Source organism: Octopus bimaculoides, chromosome 2, assembly GCF_001194135.2.
Source record: "Octopus bimaculoides isolate UCB-OBI-ISO-001 chromosome 2, ASM119413v2, whole genome shotgun sequence".
NCBI lineage: Eukaryota > Metazoa > Mollusca > Cephalopoda > Octopoda > Octopodidae > Octopus > Octopus bimaculoides.
In genome coordinates this window covers 72,462,298-72,474,997 of record NC_068982.1, presented here as the reverse complement: position 1 = coordinate 72,474,997, position 12,700 = coordinate 72,462,298, and the positions used below count along the sequence as shown (strand labels likewise).

General features: G+C 37.5%; 1 protein-coding gene across 3 annotated transcripts in view; it reads left to right on the top strand.

The window, feature by feature from the left end:
* Positions 1–12,700, top strand: part of LOC106872104 (mucin-5AC) — a 366,408-nt gene that overhangs the window by 323,694 nt on the left and 30,014 nt on the right. For all 3 annotated transcript variants that reach the window (XM_052978293.1, XM_052978292.1, XM_014918965.2), the window contains one exon: positions 9,545–9,668. The gene's annotated coding sequence lies outside the window, so the exon portion shown is untranslated. The remainder of the gene's footprint in view (positions 1–9,544; positions 9,669–12,700) is intronic.

Here is a 12,700-nt window from a genome sequence, read left to right as displayed (position 1 = left end):
TTGTTGTTGTTATGAGCTGGTACAGTCAATAGCATTCCAAACAAAATGCTTAGCAGCATTTCTTCTGATTTTACATTCTGGCTTCCAATGCTTCTTGAGGTTGACGTTCCTTTCATCCTTTCGGGGTTGATAAAATAAAGTACTTGTCAGGTATTGGGGTTGATGTAATCAACTACTCCTTCCTCTAAAATTTCAGGCCTTGTGCCTGTATTAGAAAAAAATTATTTTTATTATTGTTATTATGCTTATCATCATTAGGCAATGACTTGACAGTATTGTTAGCACATAGGGCAAAAATGCTTAGCTGTGTTCTGAGTTCAAACTTTGCCGAGGTCAGCTTTGCTTTGCTGGCTTTGTACCAAAATGTGAAACCATTATAAGTCTTAGACTTTCTACCAAATCATCATCAACCAAGAATGTGTTTTGCAACCATATTTCACTCAACACACACACACAAATATACACATATGTACCTACGTACATGCATACGCTCATTTTAATATAGTCTATTACTATTGTGGATGATAAAATAAGACAGGAAGTGGAAGGAGGAGGAGGAGGGTGGGTACTGAATTTGGAGCCTGGAAGTAAGTGTCTCAAAATTAGGTCAGACCTCTATGTTCAGACATGTTTCTAACTGTGTACACCTCTTGGCAGCTCTACAGAAAATGTCTTATATGTGTGGATGTGTGAGTGAGTTTTAATCTAGTCTCCCATTTCTTCTACATACATACATATATATATATATATATATAGAGAGAGAGAGAGAGAGAGAGAGAGAGCTCCCTTTACATTCCCCTCCCCACCAATACTTTTCTTTGGTTCCCTCTCTCTCTCTCAGTCCTCCTTCCCTCACCACCACTTTCTCCCACTATCTTGCTCTTCCTTCTCTCTGCCTTTATATTGCACTCCTCCTCTTCCTCCTCTCCCCTATTCTACCATCTCCTGTCACTCCCTCTCTAATTGTCTCTCAACCCTGCCTCTTTCCCCTTTCACATGCCATATTCACATCTCTCTCTCTCACCCCCCCATCCTACCATTGTCTTGAAATTACCTCATGGACTTTCTTTAAACTTTCATCTCTACTCTTTCATTTTCCATTCATTCTGCCATTCTCTCTACTCTCTCACACTACAACTGTTTTACATACACATACACACACACACACACACACACACACCCCTTCCAGTTAATGCTATGCATTTAATTTCCTCTGTTCCTTTGTTGTATTTAACCTCCTACTCGCCCCCCCCTCTTACTACTACCAGCAACTACCCACCTATTTCATCCATGACCAGCACTGAGCACCCCAACAATGAACCAAGAATGGAAGGAAGCCCGACGTCTGTATGGCCTTTTGGCATGCTAGAAATAGCAGCAAAATTCCTTCAAATCCCATCCTGCTGTCCTAGAAAATGAACACAGATGATATAGGCCCTAGTCTTTACCCTGTTTTCCCTGCATAAGACTAAACAGTCACAAATGGAATGTCCATTAATTGTGAAATCCTTGGGCAAACTACAACAGTCGTAACCATCATTGCCGTGTGTTATGACAAGGTTTTTGGTGTTCAATGTGCCATTAGTATTGTGTAGAGGCAATATTTCAAAAATAGTTGGTGTGGATTAGTTATTGTTTCTTGTCTGACAGGAAGTAGTTCACTGGATTTTGAACAATTAATTCTAGATCAGTCTTTTACTGCTTAACCATTTTTTAAAAATCATATTTCTGTTGAAATACATTGTATCTGTTTCAGTTTATTTTGAAAATAATAAAGAATTTAGCAAATTAACTTTGTCATTATTTAGCTGATGTTTGGAATGTAAATTAGCATGAGATTAATTACAGTTTTAATCTAGATCACTTTAACCCTTTTGGAACCATATTTCTGTTGAAATATACTGTCTTTGTTTCCATTAATTTTGGAAATGATGACTTTTATAAAATAATTGTCATTATTAAGCTGGTGTCTGTAGCATAAGTTAAAATGAAATATTAATGGAGAGTTTTAATTTTGATCATTTTAAAACAGGATATATGTATCATAGAATCAAGGGCAATGTTTGGCAGGTTGGTGTCAAAAGGGTAAATTCTGTCTCCAGAAACACAAGTATTCTTTTATTCTTTTACTTGTTTCAGTCATTTGACTGCACCCATGTTGGAACACTGCCTTAGTACTTATTCTATCAGACTCTTTTGCTGAACTGCTAAGTTGCAGAGAGGAAAACACACAAACAAGCAGTGATGGAGGGACAAACACAAACACAAAGTCACACGCACATTGATATACACATATAAATATATATATACTACAGGCTTCTTTCAGTTTCTGTCTCCCAAGATCACTCACAAGGCTTTGGTCAGCCTAAGGCTCAAGGTGCCATGCAGTGAGACTAAAACCAGAACCATGTGGTTAGGAAGCAAGCTTCTTACCACAAAGTTGAGCCTGTAACTTTGTTTAAATACAGACTTCTTACCAGTTCATATATATACTTGAGGTATATTTGAACCCACAAGAAAGTCCTTCACTGTATTTTGGCATGAAGAGAATTTCTTGCTATAAACAGACAGGTGTAAACACATCAAGTCATTTGCAGCGTTCTCAAACCAGACTGGTGGATGCATGCATTTTGGAGTGGTTATCTCCTCTTCGGCACTACTGACCAGAAAGGTAGATACTATGAACTGACAAATGGGAAACAGGTCCCTCATATTATATTCTCGTCATTTATACAGTGCATTAGTTGTCAGCTCACCATAAATAAAATGCAGGGTGAAAGCGCTAAGCAGTGATGTGTATAAATACAAACTTTTGTTACCCATTTAAATATGCTTGAGATATGTTTAAACCTGTAAGAAAGCAATTCTCTGTGTTTTGTCATGGAGAAAATTTCTTGCTCTGGACATGAATTTCTTATGTCCATTCCTTTGTACAAGCAAAATTTCTCTACCCAGCCAGCAGAAACCAATATTTATAAGTTGGTGTCAAAGAGAGACAACTTTACTTTTCTGTTATTTTAGTCAGTGGAGGGGAGGGGAGTACAAGGTTTTCTCTTGTTGGAGGTCAACATCTGTGAGAAGAACTGGTAGGGGAAAGAATTTCAGAAGCCTGCAAGCAGTCTTGGGAGGCATATTTGGGCAAAATATTTCGTGTGGTATTTCGGTCCATAAGACACTATTGGAATGACAAGAGAAGAAAGAGATTGATGAACTTGGGTGGCAGTGATAAACATATTTCCTAGTTGAGAGGAACAGAGTCAATTGTTGTAGCTATATAAAAAAAAATGTGTCTGTGTGTGTGTATATATATATATTTGTGTGTGTGTGTGTGTGTGTATATATGACTTGCTAGTCTGAGCTTGTGAATGTAACTTATTAATAAGTGGAACTTTGCCAATCAGTCTAATGACCTTCTTCTGGATGTGCAACAGTACTCCTCTAATGTGAGTGTTACTTAAATTTTGTAATCAGAGCTAAAGTACTTTAACCCCTCAGGTAACTCAGTGTTTTGGAGGCTTAGTATTAAAATTGAAATGGAAAAATGTATCTTGTTTCAGTTATTTGGTGTTGCTCCTGAGTTCATAAATAAACTCTACTAATTTTACTTTTTCTCACCATTAGTTTTCAACTGCTTGAGTGATATCAACATAGCTACCTCCTCTTCCTCCTCTTCCTCCTCCTCCTCCTCCTTCTTCTTCTTCTTCTTCTTCTTCTTCTTCTTCTTCTTCTTCTTCTTCTTCTTCTTCTTCTTCTTCTTCTTCTTCTTATGTAGGTAGTGAGCTGGTAGAATCATTAGCATGCTCGGCAAAATGCTTAATGGCAGTTTGTCCATCTTTACGCTCTAAGTTTGAATTCCACCAGGATCAACCTTACCTTTCATCCTTTCAGACTTGATGTAATCAACTGCCTACCCCATCACCTCAAAATTTCAAACTTGTATGCCTATAGAAGAAACAATTATTATTATTATTATTATTATTATTATTAAGGCAGAATCGTTAGCATGCAGGCAAAATGCATAGCAGTATTTCACCCATCGCTAGAGTCTGAGTTCAAATGCCGCCAAGGTTGACTTTGCCTTTCATCCTCTCGGGGCTGATAAATTAAATACCAGTGAAACATTGGTGGTCGTTGTAATCAGCTAGTCCCCTCCCCCAAAATTTCAGGCCTTGTGCCTTTAATAAAAAGGATTATTATTATTATTATTATTAGTAGTAGTAGTAATTTGGACATAATGCTTAGTAACATTTCTTTTGGCTCTTCACATGTTAAGTTCAAATCCTCACATGGCAACTTTGCCTTTCATCCTATCGGGGGTTGATAAAATAAAGTACCAGTTGCATACTGGGGTTGACGTAATCAACTAGCCCCTTTCTACAAAACTTTAGGCCTTGTGCTTGTAGTAGAATGGACCATTGTTGTTGTTACTTTATTATTATTATTATTATTATTATTATTGCCAAACACTTCCAGGATTTAAAATGCTCCCAGAAAACACCCTAACAAACATTGAATATATGGATGAAGGGGTAGTGCTGAGTTGCCTGTCTTTTACTTGAGTGAGTAAAATACTTCAGCTTCGATTACAAAAGCTTAAGTGAAACTCACATTAGAGGAGTACTGTTGGACATTCAGAAGAATGTCCAACAGTAATAAGTTACATTCACAAGCTCAGACTTGAAGTTATATGTACACACACACACGCCCATATATATAGAGAGAGAGAGACCTGAAACTCTTAAATCCAGATAATACCAAATAACAATTCTCATTCAGTTTTAAATTGACTTAGAACATCCTACAAATGAGCTGATATTATGAATATTAATTCTACAGTAATCATTTTAGAATTAGGATTTAACATACTAACATCATCATCATCATCATCATCGTTTAACGTCCGCTTTCCATGCTAGCATGGGTTGGACGATTTGACTGAGGACTGGTGAAACCGGATGGCAACACCAGGCTCCAGTCTGATTTGGCAGAGTTTCTACAGCTGGATGCCCTTCCTAACGCCAACCACTCAGAGAGTGTAGTGGGTGCTTTTACGTGTCACCCGCACAAAAACGGCCACGCTCGAAATGGTGTCTTTTATGTGCCACCCGCACAAGCCAGTCCAGGGGCACTGGCAACGATCTCGCTCGAAAATCCTACAGGAGCCAGTCAGGCGGTACTGGCAACGGCCACGCTCAAAATGGTGCATCTCATGTGCCACCCGCACAAGAACCAGTCCAGGGGCACTGGCAACGATCTTACTTGGCTTGCCGGGTCTTCTCACGCACAGCCCATTTCCAAAGGTCTCGGTCCGTAGTCATCGCCTCGGTGAGGCCCAATGTACGAAGGTCTTGCCTCACCACCTCAGCCCAGGTCTTCCTGGGCCTACCTCTTCAGGAAGACATAAACTAATAATCAGAGAATGATTATAAAATGTTAACTTGATACAGGGACCATGGGGCAGGGAACAAGAAGGGATTAGAATCAGGGGTTATTGAAAAAAAGTTGGGGACAGTATGAAAAGGTGATCAGGTGTGTTTGAGATGTTCTGAAATTATTGTTCATTGTTAAGGTGAATGTGGATGGAAGGTATGGAGGAAATGGAACAGGAAGGAGCGTGGGACTAGGGTGGAGAGAAATCTTGAGACAATCATTAAAGGAAAGAGAGTTGTGGTGGTCATGGGAACAGATCAGAGGAGGCGAACAAAGTGAAAAAATGAGAGGTGTTGAGGAGGCAGTGTGGGGAAAATAAGGCAGAGGGTGAGTTCAATGAGGGCAATGAGGAAGAAAGAGATAACAGGTAGGGAGAAGAGGAAGAATAGTATGAATGCTGCAAAAGCATCCCAGATCTGGAGATAGTGAAGATAGGATGGTAAGAGAGGAACAGGGGGAAGCTGTAGGTGAGTCCAAAGAATGCATTTGGAGAAAGAAAGGCCTGGATATAATGTTGTCGCTATCATTTCTTCAACTGTTTTAATTCATAGTGATATGGATTAGCCCAGTCTACTGTTTGGTATATCTCACTAAATCTTATATCATTTCATTTAATCCATCCATATCCAGCCAAGATATTCTACTTGCTTTAAGTTCAAAGTAGCCAGATCTGGCCCTTCACACTTACCCTACAGTGTTATTCTAAACATAAACTTCTACATTGTCAAAATCTTGAAGCTACAAGATAAGTCATGATTAATTCAAAGCAATATGAATAACTAAGCATTATTACATTAACAGAATAATCTGAATGTCAAAGGGTTAACCAGCATTCTTAGGTTTATCATAATTATTTGTCAAGTATTTTGGTCACCTTTTTTTCTGCCATGAGTATTCTTCTGACATTTGGTTACAGATTTCTTCAGAGCAATAAATGGCAGAGTCACAGTGCACTAAATAAAAACAGTTGGGCCCATTTATGTTTGAATTTTAAATCCTGCCTAAGATTGATTTTGCTTTTCATCTTTCCAAGGTCAATAAAATAATGTATTTATCCATATATAACATGCATTTGTACATAATGTGCTCTCCACTTTTTGTTTGTGAATTATGAAATTCCAGAAAAACAGTATGTCACATGAATTACACATAATGTTTGTTTGGTATTACGGTGTATAGAAAAAGAACTGTTTAGTTAGATTTATTATAATTGCTTTAAGAAATTGTTCATATCCCTTCCAAACAACCTTAAAAATATGGAGTAAAGAAAAAGACTCATCTTACAAGCAGTGTGGAACAACTCTTTGCACTCTGAATCACATTTTGGGAGGGAAAGGCCAATACAAGGGGAGTCATGACAAGGTTCTTGCAGAAATTGTGGATCTTTTTTAAAACGGGGGCCACATTTTTCATTAACGAAACACTTTGAAACTTGGAACACTGGTAGAATGTGTCATATAAAACATCTTTTTCTCTTAGTCTTCTTTAAAAAAAAAGAAATCGATAAATTATTCCATGTTAAAGTTATTGTATTTCTGTAATTTCAACCAATCACTGACGTCCATTCAGCCGATATACATTAAGTGCCGACTACATAAACAAACGATTCTGAAACAATTAACCCTAACCCTAACCCTAACCCTAACCCTAACCCTAACCCTAGAGTTAGGGTTAGGGTTAAAGCAAATTTAAAATGAAAAAAGCAAATAAAACGAAGAATCATTTGTTTATGTAGTCGGCACTTAAAGTATATCGGCTGAATGGACGTCAGTGATTGGTTGAAATTATCGAAATAAGACAATTTTTACATGAAATAAATTCGAATACAAAAATATTTTTCTGTTCTATAACGCAAAATAAATAAGTATACGAAGTTTGAAAGTCTTTCCATACAAAAAACACTACATAAAACATTAATGAAAAATGTGGCCCCCGTTTTAAAAAAGATCCGAAATTGTCAAGTGGACTGATCTGCAAAGAGTGAAGGCTTAATATCAACCAAAGGGTGTCATATTCCTAAAGAAAGGTGACAAGGCTCGCAAAGTAAAGGCAAATGGAAGGGGACACCATTTTCTATTTTACATTTAGCCTCAGGCTGGGAGATGCAAGTAAACCTGAGGGGCAGATCTGTCTTCTCAGAGGAGATAGTGGTAACATTACTCCAACATGACATGTTCCTGCTCTACAGAAATGCTAAAAACAATCATTGTGGTCAAACTTGCAGTACCCTGGGAAGACAAACTCAATATTTGCTACCTGGTAAAAAAATTGAAATATCAGCACTTAGTCAATGAGGCCCTTGTGCAGAATGTGGCCTCATTCCCCATTGAATTTAGCTGCCACGGCTTTCTATCTAAGCCAGTGCACTGACAACTGAAGAAAGCCATCAAGGAAACAGGAACAGCAGCTGAAACTAGCTCAAAATGGCTATGGTTGATAAGAGACCACAAGTGAAACCCTTTTGTAGGTGAAGACTAGCTCAGTCCTTGCTGTGCCCCACTCAGATAAGGTTTATAGGTTAAGTGGCAAAATGCTTGTGATCCTGAGATACCTGCTGACAATACAGAAGGGTTTCCAGCATCACAATAGATTTAGAAGAGCTTGGAAAAGCTCTTGAGTGACTCCTGTAGCTTCTGTGTGGGAAAAGCATCTCTGATGTTTATTTCACCATTACACCTGTGCTGAAGATTGATGACTGTTAATTCCACAGGACATGCACCTGGCCTGGTGTGCCAAACATTATAATTATCATAGAAAAATTTCACATTATTTTAGTGAAAATATAGTTAATGATCTCCTAAGGTAAGTTCTTATGCTATATTGGTAACGGTTGCTACATCCTCTGGAAAAATTATTATATCTATATATATGTATATATATGTGTGTGTGTGTGTGTGTGTATATATATATATATATATATATGTGTGTGTGTGTGTGTATATATATATATGTGTGTATATGTGTGTGTGTGTATATATAGTTGAAAGATGAACTTTAATGACGGGAAACTAAAATGATGTATATTATTTATTGAGAGCTTGTTTTTATTTTTAGCTTGTGCTTAAAATAAACCACTTATCTCTAGATTTTGTATCTTAGTTTATTCTTTTTCTATCACTTAACAGAAGAAATGAAATTTCTCATTGGTAGCTCTGTAATGCCTTGTACTACTACTTAGTAAATTTTGTGTCAGTAGTAAGATAGCCTGAATTGGATTAAATCTGCTTAGTAATCCCTTTTTGTAGTTACTGCCTTGGTAGCTATAAAGAAACATAAAACTAAAGTTTATGATTTTGTAGTCTATTTTCTTAATGTGTTTTGTTATTTTCTCAAGAGTCAAAAGCATCTTTTACCAAAAATAAGGTTTATCTTGTCCTCTGTTTTATGAAGTAATGTTTGGACAATAAGTTGAGCCAGTTTGCTGTCAGATATTTATTTTTTATTTTATTTATTTATTTATTGTTGTTGATCTTTGAAATATCTGCTCTCATTCACCATCATTATCGTTATCATCTAGTGTCTGCTTTCCATGTTGACATGGGTTGAGCAGTTTGACAGTGTCCGACAAGCTTCAGAGCTGCATCAGGTCCCATGTCAGCTTTGAAATGCTGGATGCTCTTCTTCTTCACACCAAACACTTTACAGTGTGTACTGGGTGCTTTTTTTTTTTTTTCTTCATGACATTGGCATTAATGGGGTTACCAAGTAACTTGCAAGACAAAATAAAGTGGAAGGAAAAAAAACCCTTGACTGAGTGGGGAATGTATTTGAACGACGTGGTTTTATGCCAGGCTAAATAAAGTATGTTAGAGGGACAAGTGCAGATGTCATGCTATAAAGGAGATACATGGCTACCCTGCATTATGCAAGGATGGGTAGAGGTAAACTGAAAGGGAGATAAAGATGGTGGTGACAGGGTGCACGAGGATTTTACTTATTCATTTATTTGTTTCATTTTAATTTATTTCATCTACATAATTATTATTTCTATTGGCGTCGTATCTGAAGAATGCATTCATGTAAATGAATGCTATGAGGTGTAGCATCTATTTTTTTTTTTATAATATTTTTTTAATATTTTGTGTTTATATTTATGTATTTTGTTTGTTGCCAGGAATGATTCCAAATAAAAATGAATGGGGCGCATGGTATCGGACTCCTAAAAGACACTCCCTTACAAATGTAGTTAACAATCTATCGTATGCTTGGATCAGCTCTGGATTTTCATCTTCACTGTGGTAAGTATAGTGATTCACTAATCTCCTTCTTGGTTTTGTATTTTATAAGCCTCTCTCCATTATAATGCATTAAAGGAACTGAGCTAGCAGAATTGTTAACACATCAGAGAAAATGCTTAGCAGCATTTTTTTTCCAGATACTCTTTTACTCTTTTACTTGTTTCAGTAATTTTGACTGTGGCCATGCTGGAGCACCACCTTTATTCGAGCAAATCGACCCCAGGACTTATTCTTTGAAAGCCTAGTACTTATTCTATCGGTCTCTTTTGCTGAACCGCTAAGTTACGGGGACGTAAACACACCAGCATCGGTTGTCAAGCGATGTTGGGGGGACAAACACAGACACGCAAACATATACACACACATACACATATATACATATATACGACAGGCTTCTTTCAGTTTCCGTCTACCAAATCCACTCACAAGGCTTTGGTCGGCCCAAGGCTATAGTAGAAGACACTTGCCCAAGGTGCCACGCAGTGGGACTGAACCCGGAACCATGTGGTTGGTAAGCAAGCTACTTACCACACAGCCACTCTTTACATTCCAAGTTCAAATCCCACAGATCAACTTTGCCTTTCATCCATTTAGGGTCAGAAGGGTACCAGTCAAGTACTGGGATAAATGTAATCAACTTGTCCTTTCTCCTCAAAATTGCTGGCTTAGAACCCTGCAATGAGGCAGCATCCTGTTCAGTGTAGAATGTTGTGTCAGTCTATTATACACTATAGAAATTGAATAACCAGACTTAGGGCTCAAGAGGGAAAAAAAACTGATAAGCTGTCTTCTACTTTAGCCTCAAGCTGGCCAAAGCCTTGTGAGTGGATTTGGTATAAGGAAACTGAAAGAAGCCCATAGTATATATATATGTATATATATACACCATAAGCTTCTTTCAGTTCCCTTATGCCAAATGGAAACTGAAAGAAGCCCATAGTATATATATATATATATATATATATATATATATATACACACTATAGGTTTCTTTCAGTTTCCTTATACCAAATCCACTTTCGTATGTGTGTCTTTCTTTGTCCCCACCACCACCACTTGACAACCAGTGCTGGTGTGTTTATGTTCTTGTAACTTAGCAGTTTGGCAAAAGAAACTGATAGAATAAGTGCCAGACTTTAAAAATAAGTTCTGAGATTGATTCGTTCAACTAAAATTTCTCCAAGATGGTACCCCAGCATGGCTGCAGCCTAATGACTGAAACGAGTAAAAAAATAAAAGATAATGAATTAACCGTTTTGCGGGCAGGTAATCTTCCCTTTCTTTTTAAATCCTTGAGATGTGGGTGAATAATGTACAGGAAACTATAAAAAAAGACGAAATCTTTAAACAAGTCATCATCATCATCCTCTTAACATCCACTCTTCCATGGTGACATGGCTCGAACAATTCATCAAGGCAAATTTTCTAGGGCCAGATGCCCTTCTTGTCACTAACCCACTTCTTTCCAAGTAAGGTAATATTTCCCTATCTTTTATCTTTTACTTGTTTCAGTTATTAGACTGTGGCCATGCTGGGGCATGACCTTGAATTTGTAGTTGAATGAATCAACCCCAGTACTTATTTTTTAAGCCTGGTACTTATTCTATTCATCTCTTTTGCCAAACTGCCAACTTACAGGGACACAAACACACCACCATCTGTTGTTAAGCAGTGGTGGGGGACAAACACAAACACACACACAAATATATATATATATATATATATATATATATATATATATATATATATGGGAGAATTTACGAAAACAACAACAGACGAAGATAGGTGGTGTAAACAACAAATGGATGTATTTGTTTAACACTCGGGAATAGAGAAAGTTTTTGACGTTTCGAGCCTACGCTCTTCAACTGAAAGGAACACAGAAAGAAATAAGGAGAGAAGCAAGGAGAAAAAAAATATAAATGTAGTGGTCAGCGATCTATCGGGTGTTCTGTAAAGATTTCCCCTGACCCACTTCCGGTTATTGCAGGAAATAGAACTCAAACAGGTATAATCATACATATCACATTGTAAATTGGAGCTTTCCACTAGTATTCATTTGTCTCTTACAGCTACTGAAGTGGACTATGGTGTTATAATGGAGGCAGTTGAAAGGTCATACACCAAAAGAGACTTTCAATGAAATGAAAGTTTATAGTGATGATGCACCATCATACGATGTAGTCAAGCACTGGTATCACCATATCAAATGTGGTCAGACATCAGTGGAAACTGCTCCCATTCCTGGACGACACCATTCATAAAGTGGAAGCTACCATTTTGGAAGATCATCAGCAACTAGCCTAAGAAGTGGAGATAAGTGTAGAGTCCATGGAAAAAATCGTTCACAACCATCCGCACATGTGAAAGTTATTTGCACAATGGATTCCCTGGATGCTCACACCTTTTCAGAAGCAAGAAAGAATCAATTGCTCCCAGGTTCTTTAGGCAATGTGCAAGGAAACGAGGAGGACTTTTTTGGCAGACTTATCACACAGGATGAAACATGGGTCCATCACTATGAACCTGAGACTAAAGTCCACTCGAAGCAATGGAAGCATGATAACTCACCCCCTCCAAAGAAGTTTCGTGTCCAATCCTCAGCAGGCAAGGTGATGCTCACAGTCTTTTGTGACCGGTGCAGAGTAGTGATGATAGATTTTCTGGCAAAGGGCACCACAATTAATGGGGCATATTATGCTTCTCTACTGCAGAAATTGTGGGGCGTCATCAAAGTAGAGATGTGTATTATTGCTAATAATAGTATTGGTGATGGCAATAATGCGACCCTGATGAGATGGAGTATCCAGAAATTTGTAATATGTTGTAATTTGTTACAATATTTTACGAGACATCTTATGATGTGGTTTATTTTTCCGGGATACCCTATTGAAATGTGCATAGGTTTGGCTTATTGTGGTTGTTTCTGTTATTATAATTGTTGCTGCAATAAAGTATCTTCAATGCATTGATTTTGAGCTCTATCCTTTAAGAGACATGTATACATATATACATATATATATATATATATA